The following is a 20,282-nucleotide window of genomic DNA, read 5'->3' on the forward strand; positions in this document are numbered from 1 at the left end:
AAAGACAACCACCACCATTACCAACAACAAAAACACGCTTCTCTTCTGTCAGCCACCCTCACACTTCCAGCATCTCGCCAGAGCAACTCACTCATATGAATTCAACGTGAACAACATGGGAGTTGCTACCATGCCAGCCCGCAGGAAAAAATTCCACTTGTTATGGAAAAGCTTGTCCACTTTACTTTTTTTTACCAGTATTGGGCATTCTGTACTCAACCAACATATGCAAAATAATCACTTCAGGACACACACAAAAAAAAAAAAAAAAGTTTATACAAATTAGCAAGTGGCCAAACTGGTTTTCCCTTCAAACGAAAATTTCTCGTGAAATTTTCTAAAGTAGCAGAGCAAACATTGTATGCAGTTCAGCGTTGTCGCAAACTTTGAATGTTGCTCATTTCTAAAGCGGCAGGAGAACATATGTAGACAAACCCACACACGTTGCAAGTGGGAAACGTATAGAAAAAGGCAAGTTACGAGAAAGCTTCAGTTACGCCGCCCATCGAGAGAAAAAAAAATTGTAACGTAGGGAATGTGCTGCTGTAGGCCGCAAGTCACAATAAGTACAGTCGTGAAACTTTATACTATTATACTATAACACTTTATCGTTACACTATAACCTGATAAAGAGCTATTTTTCTTAATTGCCGCGTTTTTGGTGGTCCGGAATAGTGCAACCAACCAATAATTTACTGGAGTAATGTTTGCTTAAAAAAAAAAAAAAAAAAAAGTAAGGTAGAAGGTAGAAACAAACATTTTCTGTGTGTGTGGTGAAAGAAGAGTCCAAGTTTTCAATTGGTAGTTTCTGTTTACACAGTCATAAAACACAATATTCTTTGAGCCTTGAAAGATGAGTCAGAATGTTCCAAATTGGCAGGCACTCAATAAGTTCTTTTTTTTTTTTTTCGAAATGGCCTGCATTGAAAGATTTCAAGACATTCACAGACTTACAAGGTGTTTATACAGTTTATGCTTTTTTAAATTTTTATTTTTGTGTTTTAATTCTTTGAACAGTTTCAAACGTTTGTCGGAAGGGGGGAAAAATATGTTGTGAAAAATTCACAAGGTCTCTTCTCACTTACGGCATAAATGACTCAACAGTGAACTCCAAGTCGTTCCAGCAGAATTCAACTTGAGCGGTGACACGCCATCAAAATTAAGCATCGTTATCAAGGTAGAATTTCCCAACAGCTTTCAACGTTAGCTTTTTTCATCGGCGTCCTTGAACTAGGCAAGCGATGCAACTACCCGTGCGCAAGCCTCACAAGCTTCGATTATCCGAACGAAACGCCGATAGTGGGAATCCTCAACAGGTCTCCCAGCCGTCCGACAGAAGGAAATCCGACTCCAGCACATTTGAAGTTGCCTTCATTTTGCCAGGCTTTCGCCTTTCCAGAGAGCGCCAAGACTTCCTGATCGTGTGTAATCCGCAGCTTTCGCACACACGCCGGTCATTGAGAGCGATGAAGTCCCTTCTGTTTACTCACTCCAAACCAAATGATCTTTCACAAGGAGGCCACTTCACTTGTGAAATGGAATTTGCCAGGGTGTTCTATTCCAAGTCCATTTCTCCCTTGGCTTGACCAATTCCCAAACCGGGTTCAGTCGCTCACAGGTAATGTCTGTGAGGATTGAGCCGGGCTCCTCCGCTGTTTTAATGGCTCAAGGGAAACGGCATTTGACAGAAGTACGCACCAAAAAAAAAGTCTAAGCGCATATACAATCCCATTTCTATTTAGTCAACACAATATATGAAGAGTGAGTCTTTTATATCAGCATGCTATTCATTTAACATAATTGTTCTGTAATATAAACTATACCGCCGATAGTTTATAATGGTTTGATTGTAAAAATACGTATAATTTACTTCATAAAACAGCAACTTACTCAGTCACATGTTGGAATTACAAGGGAATAAACCGGTTGATGGCTTTATCTCCTTAGCGGGTGACAGTGTTACAGCTTTGCTTCGTAGTTATGATAAATGGTTGTTGTAGGAGGGCTGCATTTACTTTGTAGAGTCATTATGAGAATATTATGTATGAGAAAACAGCCATTAATATTCATTATAATTGCAAACCACCGAGCTGAATGCTGATGCGCTCGGATACCGACACTGGATGACTTCTTTCTCGGCCCGTATAGTCCTCGTTGTAACCGTGCGTCGGTACGTGCGGTTGAAAAGTCACGGTGATAGTCGGTAAACCCCTTTCCGTGGCGGCGGTTTCATTGCGGCCTATCCTGAAATAAAGGAAACACGAAAATATTCTGACGATCCCCGAGTGTATTAAAAAATGAACAAATCCCGGTTTAACGTAATGTCTCACAATATATGAAGATGTGCGTTATAAAATTAACCACAGTCGCGACTTTCTGTCGGTTTAAAAAGCAGGATTACAGCTGATAACGTTCAACAAAAACCAGGCTGAAATACAATACTTGCGGGTTTTGTTCTTCTGCTTTCACATTTTTGTGCTGCCATCTAGTGGTTGGAAGTGTTATTATAGTGCACCTAATATCCAGGAGAGTTGCGCCCAAATAGTTATTAACTGTCCAATAACAAAATAGTGGGACAGCAAACCATGAATCGGTGGAGGCGGTTGTTACGGAATGCAAATTTTTACCTAGACCATGGAGAGGTTTTATTCTCCTCAGGAACAAAGGCATGTGTATTTGGCCCACTTTTGTGGAGTCTGGTTCATAAGCTGCACTTTATTCTCTGAAGGATAAACTGTTCTTATTCCAATACATAAGAGCCCCGATTTTGTTGGTGTCTGGTAATTGGAGCCATTGTGAAGGAAGGATCACTGATACATTTCCCAGTCTACGTGTGAATGAGGCTGTAAAGGTCAGAGCCTGTTCGAGCCTCCATCCCCCAAGGGCCCTCAGCAGTAGGGGCCAGAGAACACCACAAACAATTAAACGTGTTGCTCCTCGGCGTAGAGCTGACGGACTCTTGTCGGCTGGTGAAGTTTTTTTTTTTTTTTTTTCCTACCTCCGCGAGCCGCTGTTGGTCACTCTTCACAGCAATAATCTGTAGGTCTGAGCAATCAATACGAGCGCGACAGCCTCAGCCTCCATTAGCGCGGATATCCCTGGAGTGCATGATGTATTCAAGCTCATGCACACATTCACACGGGAGGGCACCAAAACGTGGAAGGCGAATAAATCGACACATTAAATACTCCAAATGTACTCACAAAACATATTGTGAATAAAAGGGGCACTATGTAATAATTGTACCTACAAAAAAAAAATCTATGTGAAATATAAAATTGGCTGCATACAATAACCTATTGGAAAATAGCCCATATGCTCCACATGTTAGCATCAGCGCTAATGGTATTGTTAAGAAGTGCTTAGCACTTTATAGTACGAGGAACCCTATTTGGTGACATGAACTTGAGACCATAATGAAAAAAGATGAAGAGAAGGTTAGAATTAAAGGAGGACAACCATTTTTCACTAACAACTAACTAAAATAACTAGTTATTTACTTTTTTATCTATTCATTTTGGAGTAATTAGGAAATAAGTGACGATTTGAAAAACGCCTACTTTTAATGAGGAAGTTGGCCGCCTGCCGTATGTCTCCTGAGAGTTGACGCGACTTTGGCTTCGCCAAATGTCCGAAATATAACCAGTCGGGGTTCGGGTGCGCATTCCCGCTCCCGCTCACGTTTGATGTCAATAAATCCAAACTACTAATTCCATTCACATTTGTCTTTTTAAATCCAATTGAGGGGTTTGCATAGAGGATTTGCATTCCATTTGGTCATTCAGATCCTTTCTAGTCGGAATACATTGCGCCATGTCAACCCAGCTATTGACGGGCTAACATTTAGCATCGTTGGGCCGACATGTATACGCACAACATCACAATACTCGCAGACATTATGTTCGTAAACTATTAGCATGTTGCTGAGTCACAGTAGTTGAAGCTGTCCCACGTCAAGCACACGAGAAGGAGCAGCACAATGAATTGAAGTCAAGCATTAAATCATGACACTGATGATGTTCTGTTTTTTTTATAAAGTACAATATTATGGAGTGCCAATTTCGGTCTTGAAAACACCCCAAGGTTTTTGGGAGTGGAGAGAGCTTGGAGGCTAAAACGGATTCATGTCATTTCCACTCTTTTCAAAGAGGAAAATTATTTGCGTTAAGTGTTCTCAGTTGCGAGCATGGCCACAAAACAAATTAAACTTGCAACTCAACCTAACCTTCACCCTAAAAAAAAAAAAACGTTTATTTCAGGGATTAAAATTGTGAATTTCAATGCTTTATTATGCCGCTCTATAACTTGAGTTGTAAAGGGACAAACCTTTTTTTTTTTTTTGCAAATGTTCTCTGAGTAGGAGGAATGCAAAGTGCGAAGGAAATACTCATTGCTACATAAATGTGAACCATCAGAGTGTGATGGTCTTGAAAAATGTGTCATTTTTGACCTGATCACATTCCATAGTGCACGTGTGTTTTTATTTGGTCTTCCCTGCCGTAACATGCACATTTCTTCACTGTGAGATGAATAAAGCATGATCTTTTCTATCAAACATGACTGAATGCTTCCATGTAATTTCTTTTCTCCCTTTCCAATAGAAGCTCGTCTTGACCTACTGTGCAGTGTCGCGTTGGATTTTCTGTATGGATGAATGGAATTAAATAAAGACCGGGTTTTATCATATTATCTCACGTTTAAGTGGAAAATTCATTACTAGTTTGTTTTGATATTAGTTGTAAGGCTGCCGAACACTGTTCTTCTTTTTAAATTGGAGTAGGGTTTAAAAACGGCTGAATTGCGACGACGCTGGATTGATAAAAGGAGAGCAATTGTGAATGTGAAAAGAACTCAAGGTTGGTGTGGAAGCCGCTGTTTTTCTTTCACATTGTCATCATCACTAACTTATTGAAAATCAGGAATTGAATAGCGCTCTGAGTGTATCCGGGTGGACGGATACACGCCGCGGCTGCACCATTCTTGCACCTAGCGGATTACGCTCGACAAACGGTCCTGCATCGTTAAATCGCAACCAGTATTACCTTACACTTACACTTATATTGTTGCAAGACTGTACGTCACGCATGCGACTGGCGGAAAAACATGCATTCGGCTAAGACAATACTTTTCATTTTGCATCCATTAAGTGCGCCAATGAGGGTGTCCGTCAACTCCGCTGCAGGTTGAGCCGCTTTAAATTGTCGAGTGACCTTCCTATGCAGCAATTAGCTGATGAGTTCCATCGTACTGCGGATCAGTATCATTAGGTTGCAATCAACGCAAACACGGGGAAGCTTCTCAGAAGAGGACGGAGCTTGATGTTCAAACACACTCACCGTGTTGGGCAAATTACAATTATCAAAAGGTTTATAACGACGGTAATTGCGATGAAGAGTTGCGTGAAATGCTGTATATGGGTATCGGGTTTGTGCAAGAATCGGCGGCGACTCCGTTGGCCAGTATACGGCAGCGTAAAGTAAGTTATTTCAAACTAAAAAGGAAAAAGGTCCCGTAAGCTAACATGGCTGTGTTAGCGCGTCCAATGAAGCGAATATGGATTGATAAAACGAGAGCAATTGTGCGCTCAACTCCACACGAGTGATTCTTTTTTTTTTTGGTCACAAAGAATCATCACACATCTTATTAGATAGTGTGCCAAATGTTTTGCTCATACATTTTAAATGTCAACAGTAGAGTAGACAAATACAAATTTCAAGAACAGCAAATCTACATCATGAACAATGCTCAGAAGCGCGAGCTTAATTGATTTTTTTTCTTCCATCACAAAGCTCGGAAAACATCAAGGGCAAGTTGAACAAAGACGTGACGAGGTCTGATGTAACGCGTCATTGCTTTAAAGCAGCTAAAGTTAGACGAGTACGAGCTTGATTCAGACGGCAGTTAGCAACTAAAAGCCTCCGGTTGCTCAAATCTTAACAAATAAAATGCTGGCTGCATACCGCCGAGAAGTGAGTGGGTTAGATCATGGGCTTTAAGTTCAAATTATTGTTATTCCGCTAAGAAATACACTTTGTCTCACTGGTGGAAAAGTGGAAAATCTCTCCCCGCGGCTGAAATTAGCAGTCACACAACAGCCTGACACCGGGAAGTCCTTCTTGCCAATCATCTGCCAATCATTGACAACAAACCCAGCTGTGCATTTTAATACACAAAAAAAAGTGTGGTGAGCCAATTAGTTGCTAATGAGCATTTTTTTCAGATACATTCAAACATATCTCTAAAAAAAAAAATAAAAAAAAAAGAGTCGTTGAATGTAATTCAAAGCAAATACATTTTTTGAAATATAACAATCCAGCTAATGACTTAAACAAATAATAAAAATCATATTTGCCTTTGTGTGTTGACATGTACCCCTTGGCCTCAGAGTTGAGAGCGCGAGACAAACAACAGGGTGCACTCATTACCGACCAAAACAACATTACAACTATTGTTTGTGCACTTATAAAGGTTGCCATCTTTGTGTAAGGGACAGATTGGCCAGGAGAATTGTGCCGCTAATAGATTTTTGTGCAGACATATTTTCAGACGGTGACACACGTGTAACCCCGGTCTCCAGCCCGGTCCACTTATGGACAACCCTGTTGGGGTGGGTGGTGGCGCTAAACAGCCCTGCGACGGTATTTGTCCAGCAAGCCAGGCTGTTATTACGGCGTTACCATGGAAAAGATGTGTCGCAAATCCAGTTTTAACAAGGCTGTTTAGCTGACAACGCCAGGAAATGGGCTAACTGGGCCTTGCTCCATCGCTTGTGTAATAAATTCCATATCGGCTCCTTTTCACACTATATAGGACATATCTAATTGTTCCCGTGATGTGGCGACAGGCAGAAGCTAATGGACAAAGCGCATCACGCCCACCCACTGCCCCCCCCCCCTCCCTCGCCTGAGTTGTGTTCGTCTTTTAAAAGCGCAATTATCAGGCGATTAACACGTCGCTTGTGCCGCAACAGGGTGTGCTGTGAAAACGCATGTTGTTTCCAAAGGCGCTTGGCTGGTTCCCATCTCTCAAGGTGACAGAAATATTGCAGATCTTGCACGACAGTGAAGGGCGCCGGACAGGCCGGGCTGTGTGTGGCTTATGAATGTGAAAGTCACTGCAGTTTGGCCTTCCTCTCTGTTTTTTACTGCCCCACGCCAGCAGATCAGCTTTACTCAGCAGATTCCACTCCGGTGGGAAACGCATGCGGCTGCAGGTGGCGGAAAACAAGTCTCACGAGGCTAATGCGCGACTATCCTAATGTTAATTATTGATCCGTTGATCAAAAGAGATGAAGAGATATCTGTTTTCCTTTTTTCTGAAGGGAGAGCTCTGACTTGTCTTGTGAGAGCTGCCAAAAGATCAATACTTTCAATCATGCCAGAGAGCTCTTGTGTCAGTCACGCTGAGTAAGGTGATTACAATTGAGTCTTAAGACAATGAAGAACTTCACGGGGGCTTTCTCAGGCACACTCGGCTTCCTCTCAGGGAGCCTGATGAAGTCGGAGCGGCTAAATAGACCCGCAGAAGCACTTAAGCGCGCACCCTGAGAGGCTGACTCCGCTGAGCTTCGGCCAAACTCGCCGGTTCAGGCCTGTGTGCTTACACAACGTCAACCAGGTGTGGGTCAATATCGGCATGACCAGAGTTCGGGGTCCTCATCGCGAGCGCTCAGTCATTATGAAAATGCAGCAGGATGTTGAAGCTCGAAGGCCAATTGCATTTTTTTTTTATGTACTGTACATGATTATGACATGTCCTGCACATTGTTGAATAGAATAAGAGGTTAAATTAATATTTTAAAAAAAATGCTTTTATTGTCCACTCTACCATAGAAAAATATCAAATAATATAAAAATGTTTTGGAAATTCAAAGTAAATTTATTCTAATGTAGAGTCACGTGGTTAACTAAATCATCCATGTACTCGAAAATGCTAACGTTAGCCAAAAATGTCTACAGCTCGTATATATTGTTGTTTGCATGCACATAATTAATAATGACATATTGATTTTGCAAACTGATTATTCTCACTATTGTTTAAAAAAAAAAAGGAAAGTGCTGGAGTTTGACCAATATGCAGTTCGGAAATCTGCTTAAAAGTATTAATGGAAAACGTCACGTTTTCTTGGTGACATGGGAATGTCTCGAAGGCAACTTGACTCATGTACAATTTAAGACTCGTTGATTCTGGGCAAAAATGCAAATGTAAGGCAAACTAATTGATTATCAAATTAATCGATAATCATTTTTGATTAATCATGGTTAGGCTTAAAATCAAAATGAACTTTTTTCTGCACTGCCAATTTGAACTCATATTTCAGAATACATGGCTGTAAATGAAAACAGGTTTTTTATTTTTTCCGATTCATCGACAAAATAATGGACGGATTTATCGATCATTCGAAATTTTTGTTCTCTCTATTTCTCTAATTGAGTCTAACCAAAGCACCACATCTCTTGCGTTGTATCGATTGGGAAGTAAAAATACCACAGCGTGTGTTCGACATCAACAATCAGCAACACTAACGACACTGAGCCGTTATCTCATCTCTCGTCGCAAGCGTGGAAACAAAGACGCACTAATAGCTTTGCGTTGAGCACGAATCTGTGTTTTTTTGGGTTTTTTTTTTTACCGTTGCTCAACGTGTGACACCAGCCTTTCACGGAGCAGGTGACTTGTTAGTACTCTAAGCAACAACGGGAACAGATGTGTCCCTGACAGTGGATGGATGGTCAGGGTCCATCTGGTCAGTGCAGCCCTGGACAGGAATGATGAATACAGCTTCATCAGTGAATAGCTGTCATCAATCGCGGGGCCGTGGCGATGGCCGGTGACAGCCGCACGCCAGCGCCGGGGCCCCAGGTGTGGCCAAGAGAGAGCCGACAGGCTCCGGAATGCAGGTCAATCAGCCAAGTCTGAGCCCACGTTCTGGATTGCTATGTAAGCGGAATGCATTACAAAGCAAGAGAGGAGCATCGCTTTGTATGGGTGTCGGGCTTGTTCTTTGACAGAAGCACAAATTCCCTCTCAGATTTATTTCAATGCAGGGGCTGTTAGCGGACTCGCGCGCTAAGGACGAGCGCCGGGCGTCTAGACAAGTCATGGCTCCACATTGTCTTCGCCGGCGGTCCCAAATGAAATGTGCTGCATCCTTGTCTGCCTCAGTGCATAGACATGAAGAGGTACTAAAACACCGACCTTGCACAGCGCCATTCTGAATATGTTATGGCCCCCGCTTCCCTTGAACTGTCACAACTTTAAATCGACCACTTCTAATGGTTTCATACGCGGCGTGCTCATCTTTATGCAGGACGGCCCACCTGCTCTTAGCCTTGAAGGAATGCGATATTAACACACAGCACACACTTCCAAATGTTGTTTGAAAAAGACAAATCGGCAAAATAATTGCGACAAATATCATCTACCCATATGGCCGGGAACCTTGTGGTGGGTGTGTTGCATGCCCTCGATGTCAATGAGAAAAACAAAATGCACACAATTTCTGTCAGCAAACGCAGGCTAAAATTGGGGGAAGACATGACAAAGATGGAGTCTTAAGGAAGTCGCAGTCCGCTTGCAATTTGAATCAATCTTGAATTGATTCAATGACTTTAATTTGATTTTTTTTTTTTAACGACTCATATCAGGGGTGTGCATATCTCCAATAATAAAAAGAAATAAATTTAAAAAAAAACGCAATACATTTGTCGCTACTTAGGGTGCAATACGATTCAGGGACGGTTCATTTTACTGTGGAATAATTCGATTCGCGTTGATGGGATTCCGATTTGACTCGACACGGCTCGGGTCAGTTCGAGAGGCTGTGATGAAGTAAGTTTACATTAAGCAGCACTAGTGGCTCTAATTAGAGTTAATTGCAGAAGCATCTGTAGGAAGTGCTCGTGAATGACAAGCGAGTTTACAAATACAATTGACGGGATTAAGGAAGAGATTCAGCACGACCACTCACATATTTGTACTCACATGCGTGAAAGGTTATTGCAATGCTTTGTTCCGGTGCAATTTGAAAGCATTTATGCAGGACACAATGTAAACAAATGTCTTTTTTTTTAACGTTTAAAAATGGCCATTGTGACAGTAGAGCCATTTTTTTCCCTCCAGAATTGAATACATTCACTAGTCACAATCTTGGTACACCCACACACACCTTTGAATGGAATCCAGCTCAAGAGCCGTTTCAAAAGCTGTGCACTAAAAGACGTCGTTAAAATGGCAGCATAGCGCCCCGCCAAGGTTGAACCGCGAACAAAAGCGACTCGTGTTAACGTCTCGCGTCCTGGTTGACGGGAGAGGAGGCAAATCAATGCGAGGAAAGTTTGTTTGTTTTTTTATTCTGGGAATAGTGTAACGGTTCCAAAATGACTCGATTGGTGGAAAAAATTAGGTAGTGACGTGTATTTGCCTTTTTTTCTATTTTATTATTCAAGTACATTTTATTTTAATAAATTTAGGCACGCTGCAAATGTTGAATAAGTGTAAAATGTTACATTGTCTTACAATAATATTAAATAGAATCAACACTTAAAAACGCATTTTGCCACTTGCCGTCGACTGAAATTGACTCAGGGGTTATGTCACGACCAATAACGGCTCATGTGAAGTTCGCAAGGGGACCCGTGAGTGGTCGTTTTCTGAGCCCTGGAACAAATGCGTTAATAATGTCTGAAAAATAATGAAGTTATACAATTCATCTCAACAAAATATTAACTTTTTACAGCTGAATTTATTAAATTTAAAATAGAATCCCGATATAATAAATATGGTGCCAGCAGGTACTGGTTTGCCCTAAGGGCAACATGAGTAGCACATGGGTCTGTCTCCCCAACCAAAATAAAACCTCCCCTAGTGATGGAATACTCCTTTCCCACATCTGACAGCATAAGAGTAAATACGTTGACTGTAAAAGCCCATACTGTGGACTCCAACGATGACAGAATGTACGATGGGGGGGGGGGGGGGGGGGGGATAATGTCAACTCAATATCTGATCGTTTATGGCATTACCTCACCTAATTACCATCACAGTGAGGATTAATACAGCGGCGGCAAAGAGTGGCTGTGTAAGCTGGCAGAGAGGCGGTTTTGTACATTTCTGCTGCCCTGTCGTTTTCTCTGCGGGGTGTCTCCTGGGAAAATCAAGGGAAGGGGGGGCGGGAAAGCGGGGTAAGGGGGGGGGGGGGGGATGGGGAGGGCGTTCTGGCTGCAAACATACATAACAGTACGCAGCCATCACATCTCTAAAAGGCATCGCAATGTCGGCACACTGACGCTGCTTATGTGTGATTAAGCATCTGCCTCCGAACAGCCCATACGTCTGATGACCCCGTTGGTGTGCATCTCTGAGGTGTTGTAGCACTCTCTCTCTCTCGCTCTCTCTCTGTCGCTCCCTCTCGCTCGCAACCTTCACCCCCCCCCCCACCATGTTTTTCCCTCCGCACCCTTCCCAGATGCCACGGACGACTGTCTCAACAAGAATCGCTCCCTTGTAAGAGGCGAGGCATTGCTTTGTGAGGCTGCCTGAAACTGACATTAATCCACTTTTTCTTCAATAGACTGACATGAGCATGAGATGGGAGGTGTCACACTTTGACAGTGCGGAGGGAAACTCGAGGCTCTGACAGGCCTGCTAAAGCGCCGCCGCTGCCTGTAACAGTCAGAGAAACACAAATTGGAGATCCAGGGGAGATGATCTGTAAAGAACGTCCGCGCCCGTAGTGTGAGAGTACAGCTGACTCAGAGAGAAGGGAAGGGGAGAAATATAAAGCAAAGCACGGGCCAATTTTGTGCGTTACATTTGTCCTTACCAGGGTGATGATAGTTTTGGATTGTTCCTTACGGTCACTTTTTAGTTTTTTTTTCAAATTCAGTTAGTTTAAATCCGTTTTTGGAGAAAGTTTTTACATTTTTTCCAGTTTTAGAACTAGTTTTAGTTTTTTTTTTTTTTTATACAGAAGTATGCAATAAAGGACACGACAATTCTAAAAAGACTGTTTGACTGTCGATCTTTTGTGTGGACATACATCAATACCGAAACATATCTAAAATTAATTACGAAAGCTTGTGTGATATTAATTGACAAAGACAAAAACAAAGGTCATTTAATATATAATTACATTTTATTTTATTGGGGCAAGACAGTTCCAGTTATTTTTTTTTTTAAGCATTTGTATTTAGAATTTACACCGTGTCTTCATTCCGAAAGTTTTATGATTATAAAAAGGCGATGAAAGTGTTGTTTCTTCTGTTGTTCTGATCCTACAAATTGCATTTTTATTTCGTACTTATTGGTAAATGAGGCCCATTTCTGTCATCCTTGCACAATTTCCAGGGTGAAGATTCCAAAGCGCTCTGTTAATAATTATCCATTGAAGGATGTAAGACGGAGGAGGTAATGTGCTGTGTAATCGGAGGCCACTCAGCTGTTTGTCAAGTGAGAGTGCGTCACATCTTTGCTTGGCTTCAAACAGAAACTCGCCATCGCTCTGACATCTGCAGGAATGTTGAGTTTCACCAGTATGCCTTCGACCATGTGGGGACAATTGCTTTATTAAGAGGAATTTGACCAGGTCAGATGCAAAGATTAATTACATGCTCGACACAAGCAATTTTCTTCAGACAAGCACATTATGCAGCAACATAACTCAATTTTCACAACACCTGTGCGGCTGCAATGATGCAGGACTCCGGGTCTGCGTGAAGCCACTCGTTTACTTGATGACTTCAAAATCCCTCATTCGATTAGACGCTCATGGGCCACGACATTGAATAGAGCGATTAGCTAATCTGATAAATTACGCAAAAATTATGCAGACATTAAAAAAAAATAATAATAATACTTAGAGTTGATAATAGTGAAAGGATGAGTGGCTTAATTAATTTATTCATTCACTTATTATTTGTAATGCCAAAGTGGCACCTGAGGCCGGATTTTAAATGGCGCCCTCCCATGGACGATTTACATACACCTCCAAAATTGAAATTTTAGTATTATTTATAAAATCACGTAACACAATTGAACATATAAAATGGACCATTTTCCACATTTTGGGACTGTTTTGTTATGATCAAATGTGTGTCTTGCGATCGATTTTGGCCTTTGCCACAACATTTCTTTGCAACTTCTGAAGGAACAGTCATGCAAACTCCCGCCAAGCTCATTTCACATCTAATCCCAATATTGTGGTGGTTCAAGCAAAAGTGTCATGCACCATCAAGAAAATGAAAATCAATAATCTGGCCGTTGATTCTAATTTCCAGCATGGCGTTATTCTGCACACCAGCTACTCCAAGAACGTTCCGCGCTGCGTGAAGACTAACTCGACGCTGATGGGCAGAACCAGTTGAGTCATTTGGAGGCGTTGCTTATCTAATGGTCGGGTGATGGCAGATGCCTTCGTCCTGCATTAAAGTCACCCAATGAGAACGAGTGGCCGGCGAGAGAGGACTACAGTAAAACCGACAATGGCAGCTCCTTTTTTTTTTTTTTTTTTTTCCCTCCCCCAACATTTATAGCGCCCAGCAGGTGTCAGCCACAGCAGTCGCTCTGCCCCCAATGACACCCCATGGCTGGCCATCTCTGACGCATGAAAGAGAAGCGAGGAGAGGGATGGGGCAAGGCGGGGGGTGTTAGCTGCCGCCTGGGATTAGGTACCTGAGTCTAATCTTGAGGGGCAGTGGGCTCCAGTGGCGGTAAAGTGTTTTCTGGCGGGGGGAATTTCTCGCCGTCTCCACCAGCTGATTATTTCCAGATTTTAGTTCTGCCTGAGCGGAGATGAGATCTGTGCTGTTTTGCCAGGCGTGGTTAAGAGTTACACTCAGATGAGTTGCAAGTAGGCGTTAGCATTAGCTGTTCTCAAAATGTTAGCATCTTGAAGTTGTAGAGGGTAAATGTGGTAAGGGGGAAAAAGAAAAAGAGGAAAAAAAACAAAGGCATTCAGCTCTCTAGGCCTTCCCCCTTCCACCCGTGTCAGCACTGCTCTGTCTACTCTTGCTCATTAACCTTGCTTGTTCTTCCACTTCATAGAACTGCTAATATGTCCACCACCCCCAACGCTTAGAAGTCTCGGGAATCCTTTGAATGAGGGTAATACATGCAGGCATTGAAATACTGGGGAGATATTTGCCTCCGACACAGATCACCTGCATATGAACCGACGCTCGCCAACCACTACATTAAGTACACCTACACAAGCGTTATGTAAAGAAATCTCCTTATGCACGGGATGCTTTATTTCTTCCAGCCAAACCGCAGAGTGAGAAAAAAATATAAATGAGTTCAAGTGAGTCATGTCATGGATTGATTTAACAATAATACTTAGGATTCCCACAGATATATATATGTATTTAATTCCATTTGAAAGTAAATTTACAGGGGGGAGTCAACTGAAAAATTGTCTTTGCAATAGGTTCTATGCGGCGCCACAAGTCCAAACACAGCATTCTGATTAATATTGCGCTTGTGGAAAATGGACTGACCATCTCAAGAGGCGGCCATTTTGCCGCGTGCTGTCGAACGGAAATGACATCATAGTTTCTCATGAATCACGTTAGGACGATTCACGGCTCGGCTTGCGGACGTCACGTGACCAAACTTATAAAAGGCTAGGTTAGACAGAGTTCACAAAATCTTGCGGAATACAAATCCTGCCTCTGGTTTCTCATTTTAATTTATAATTGAATATTATTTGTAATCGTTTGCACCATATCGCTGCTGTCCAGTGATTAGTCGATAATTTACAAACTTTTAAACCAAATTATCGTGCACAAACATATCTGTAACACCAACTGCACAATAAATGATCAGTATGTTCTGTCAGCAGCGGGAATTTCTGTTCAAGTAAATGCAAACATAATAAACCAGGTTAAAAAAAAAAAAAAAGTCCAGTCCATACAATTTGATTGCTAATCTTACAAAGGTACAAAACCATGCAACTTTGTTACCATAGCAACTAGACTAACACCCCGTTATTACAATTAACCCCTTTCACAACTACTTCTGATTGTGCTCTTCGACTATTATTTATATTACAATTTGTATATTTCAGAGAATTAAAATTGGCCCTTTTTTTTTTCTCCTTTCTTTTTCGACAGCCGCTTTAAGCGTTGAGCTTGGTTTTAAAAAGGACAAGACCATATTTTGTCAGTGACTTCTAAATTGTCCTTAATTATTACCGGTTACAATTATTTGTCTTGACACATCACAAAACCTTTTAACCACACGCGCATGTCCTCCAATTTGTGTCATTCGGAGCCAATCAACCATCTAAGTTTAAATTAATTACCAGCAAAGTCCAAATACCAATTTTGTGCGTTACAGACTGACATGGACCTTTAATTAAAGGTTTTTTTTTAATGTCTTAATCACAATTTAAGCAACATTGTCCAAGATGTGAAAATATGGCATGCCAAATAGCCGCTTGAAAGGCCTATTACTGTAACCATGACAACACAGGAAAGGTCCTATAACTTTATCAAACTGGGAATATTAACAACACAATCCCTCACGGCCTAACAAGGGACATATTGTACAGTAAATCACGCTAACTTTAACCAACCCACATTTGCGTCTGGTAAATTATGTTCCCTCCCTTTGGGAATGGGGAGCTTGAAGAAGATTGTATATATTATACAGGAAAACGACTTGCAGGGTCTATGTGGACGTTTTAATCACATCATTTGCAGAAGATGTAGTTTCACTAAAATCGCACATTTCAAGGTAGGGTCAGTTTATTTTAAGATGAACACAACATTCAGAGAGACATTATTCCATCCTATGCCAAATTGAGGGCAAGTAAAAAATATATTGAATTAATATGGTTGCAAATGTGTTTTATTCTTTATATATATATATTTTTAATAATAATCGGATGATTAATCGGTTTTCGTAATTTTACTCTAATGAATCAGGAACATCATCGGCCTCCAAAAAAAATCAAGTTTGATCAGGCACTAATAATTTACAGTGTTACTCCTTACAAAGGAAGAAATTGCGCTGCATCACAATCAGAATGCCCTTTATTGTGATTATACTGGAGAGGGCCAAAGTGGGCGTAAACAAAAACGACAAACGTAAGTAAAAAGTAGAACAGAGCGAGCCGCTAGGTCCATTCGCATCGCCATGTTTCGAAAAAAAAAAAAAATTTGAGCTTATACTGAAAAAAATACTGCGGGCATATTTATTTTCCAACATGACTAATCACCCAAAACCAACATGTGGGTCCATTCAGCGAGTACAAAGATTCTTGCTTTATTTTGCTAAGGACATTGTTTTTGTTCCGTCTCCACACACAATGTGCACAACGTGTGACCATGGGTATTGTTCATTATGATTTGCTCACTGAAACACATACGGCTAACTGACTGGAGTGGGTGCTCAGACAAAAGAATCTAATTAGTAGGTGCAGGAAGACACACGGGGAAATCAGAATGACCCGACAATCATAGGACAAATACGCCTGCCGAAGCTTCAATTCTCCCCTTTCCTTAAGCATCAAGAGTATATCAAAGCGCTTTGTTGTCGCTATTCATCACCATTTGATGGCACGCTCAACACTGTAAAACCCTCAGCGCTCGCTCTAATGATGACAAAAGAGGCCAAAGTGGCAGCCAGATCCAGGGGAATTTAACAAAATCCTCATTTAAAGGTCTAATAATTAAGATATTGATTAATTAGTACTACATTGATTTACAGTCACACTTTATCAAACCATGACGCTCTAATTACAGTGCCATTATGCCACAAGCTGACCTACTCATTTTTTTTTTTGTCACATGTAATGAAAAAGCATTTCTTTAACAGCCTTTTAAATTTTTGACCTGTAAAATTTTAATGGGGACTACGGTGGGTGTTGAATGTGGATTGGCAGTAAAGTCATGGGTGGCTAATGTCTGTGAGGCTGGTTAAGTGGCTGTACACACACCGGGGGCTGAAGAACCTCTCTAGAGGGATTGGTCAGGATTGCTCTGCTTCAACAAATTAGTATCCGAAAAATACATTTAACGGGCATAACAAATCCTGGCTTTTGTGGTGTTTACATTTGCAAAGGGTGAGAACGGTGGGGTACTGTACCTGCAACATGTTTTGAAGATGCATTGCTAGCAAGGTTATCGCCAACATGGTGAGTGGTGGTTGGTTAATGAAGAGGTGTTGAACAGGAATTGAATATGAGGTTCCACTCCAGTGTCATAAAATGGCACTTGACGCACTCAGGAATCCACATTCTCCTCCTGAAATTCCAATGGGGACATGAGAGTGTGGTAAAAAGCATCAACGCAGTTTTGCCTAAACATTGGAAAGGATCAGGGAGGTACAATCTGGGAATGTTGCACTTTACGGGGTGCCCCCTTGGCCTGCTAAGCGTCAGGGAGGGGCGTTTACGTCAACCCAACTGCTGTCAGTCGGCAGAAACAAAGAGACAACCTGGCTACAGAATGTATTCTCCTTCTTCAAAATGGCAAAAAAAAAAAATCAATGAGAACTCCCTGTTGTTGTTTAAAAAGAAGCTTCACAAATTAAAAATGTGAAAGGTACATTAAGATCAATCCTGGCTAGTGGTGCCAAAAAAGTGGACAGGACATGTCCTAGGAAAAGAGTACAAGTGGTCACTTACAACCCATTTCTGCTTATAGTTAGAGCTGCACTGTTGTTGGATGCAGACATTAGTGTTAATTTACAGAGTTAGCTTTTGAAAACCAGCACAAAAACACCATCTATAAAGAGCAGCCAATAATTGTCCTGAATATTAGCCATTCCGAAAAGACAATTTAATGTTGTCTATGTCTCAATGAGTATTTTTGCTTGAACTACTTCAGAGTGTGCAAACGTTCATTAGCAACAGGTTTGCTAGGCGAGCTTGACAGAGTCAAGCTAAACATTTCTCAGCAACTCACCTTGACATGTAAAATGGCATCAGCACAGCTTCACACAACACGCTCACCCTTTGTACTGGAGCAAATGTATGTTATTATGAACAAGACAAAATACCACTTTGAACTTCTAAACAAAGACGATGAATACGTTAGCTGGTGACCGACTTGACAGCGGGACTTTTTCTTCGGTGGATTTCGGGTATTTAACACTTCTGTTGTGTTAGGCGCCATCTGGTGGTGTGGATAATAACTGCACTTGTACAATAAAATTCAATAGAAATCGTGCTACGATATTTTATTTAACATGGTTATGGTTGAGCTAAAATGGAGGGTATTTTTTAAAAATGTCCTGAAATTCAAATTGTGGTCATTTGCCCCCACCAGTACTTGATTTAAAATATAGTTACAATGGGAAAGGACTATTGTCTTGTATTATATTGTATTTTCTATACTGCTTGCATGGAGCCAATCCCAGCATACACCCGAGACAGGTCACCAGGAAATCACATGTCATGTAACAACAAAAAAAAAAGGTACTTCCTCCAAACTGTTCTCACCAAATTCAAAGCATACCAATGCCCAACAACTGAACAAAACCAAGATGCGGCTGCTCTTTTAAACAAGTTGCAACCGTTCCACTTAAAGTTGTGCCCTCTTGAGTTCACGCAACCCTCTGGTGTAAATGGAAAACCCTTCAAAGACCATATTTATTGACATTAATATAACATGAGAGAAAACCTTTTCAGGTTAAAACATAATGGAGCACTTTTCATAAATATTCTTCACTTAAAGCCACCTACGTGGTTTTAAATGCTTTCCAGATGCATATTACATGATCTATTGTGTCGATTATTTTATCTAATCGAGATAGATAGATAGATAGATAGATAGATAGATAGATAGATAGATAGATAGATAGATAGATAGATAGATAGATAGATAGATAGATAGATAGATAGAGAATTCAAAAGGTTGAAGCTGATATCGTTTCATATTTTAATGAGCATGAACAACCTCCATGATTTTGCTGCATCAGAACCTATATCCACCCCACCTTTGTTTGCACCCTGTATTTGCATTTCAAAGGCTGCCCCTGGGAAGCCGCTTTGCATATTTACATCTGATTAACGACTTTAAATGAACATGTCAGAAAGCGAAAAGTGTTCACGGCTGACATGGGTGCCGCACCGGTTCCGTACCACAGGCTGCGGGAACGCTTAATGTGGGAATGCCTAACGCAAGGTGGGATTAATTATAGGAGATCAAATTACACATCTTGGAGAAAGAGTTTTATGGCAAAAGCGAAAGTCGGAATGTAAAAAAAAATGTCTTCTGATACGTAAGAAGCGCAAAGGGCCATATTTCCTCGCGGCCTTTTTACTCTTGTGAAGATATACGAGACGTTTGAAGTTGAAGTAAAGCGTCTGAGGAAGGCTTTGCTTGAACAAATGCTTGTGGAAGAGCGGCGCGAGACACTGATGGGAATTAAACGTCGAAGTGCCTCACAGCAACGTCTATCGCTTATTGTGTCATATTATTCTTGATTCGCATCAATAATGCATCGCGCTCGGGGCGGTACTAATTGTTTCCTGCTCGTTTGGTTACTGTCAGATTTTAGAGCAAGCGCCCTGGCCAAATTGCGTTTACAAGTTGGCTGGGAGACCGTGAGCATGCGCAGTTTGTTTGACGTTTGTTTTATGAAGTGGGTCATTTCTTGGGTGGTAAAAATAAATACAAGGCTTGTATTCTAACACTTAGATAAAGGAGGCATCTATTTGGATTTTTTTTTTCATACATTTCAACCATCACTATAACGTATTATACGCAGCTTAAAAAATTCATAAAATGAGCGGAAAAAAATAAGGTGAACTTTGGAAAAATTTAAAGTGAGGCAATTCAACTAATTAAAATGTTTCTGTGTTCCTAAATTTCACGACAAAGAAATAAGAATTGACGAAACTAATTGTCTCTTGTATTCTCCCACAACTTCGTGATATAAGTAAAAACAATTCAGCAAAATATTTCGTGTACGTGTCCCTAAAAAAATTATATTATGACCACAACATTGTATAATTCAACTAAAAATCAAAGCGATGAATTCATCCATCGTCATCCAACGCATAAGGCTGCCAGTTTGACATTCTACCGCCCTCTACTGTCATCTGAAATTGACATCAAAGTGCCCTCGGGCTCGCATTGTGACCGTCAAAAGATCAACCGCAAAAAACAGGTGAGAGAGCGCTCAGCACTCTTCGAACCGGTTCTCTGTTGGCGGTCATGTCGCAAACATCGACATTCTTAAGTCGTCCGTATCCATTTATATTTGTCATATCCGCATTTAGTAATAACGTCATTTACAAAAAAACTAAAGGTTTGTAATAAAAACAAAATGTC

The 20,282-nt window shown here is 41.1% G+C and overlaps 1 long non-coding RNA gene across 1 annotated transcript in view; it reads right to left on the bottom strand.

Moving 5' to 3' along the window:
- The window catches only part of LOC148323726 (uncharacterized), a 25,684-nt gene extending 7,631 nt beyond the window's left edge, over nt 1-18,053 (bottom strand). The window contains exons 1-2 of the long non-coding RNA XR_015846556.1: nt 17,910-18,053; nt 17,089-17,246 (exon numbers count right to left, since the gene is read on the bottom strand). This is a non-coding gene — a long non-coding RNA (uncharacterized LOC148323726). The remainder of the gene's footprint in view (nt 1-17,088; nt 17,247-17,909) is intronic.
- Between the last annotated feature and the right edge of the window lie 2,229 nt (nt 18,054-20,282).

Source organism: Idiotropiscis lumnitzeri, chromosome 14 (genome assembly GCF_059441095.1).
Source record: "Idiotropiscis lumnitzeri isolate Australia: NSW breed Sydney's pygmy pipehorse chromosome 14, RoL_Ilum_1.0, whole genome shotgun sequence".
Taxonomy (NCBI): domain Eukaryota; kingdom Metazoa; phylum Chordata; class Actinopteri; order Syngnathiformes; family Syngnathidae; genus Idiotropiscis; species Idiotropiscis lumnitzeri.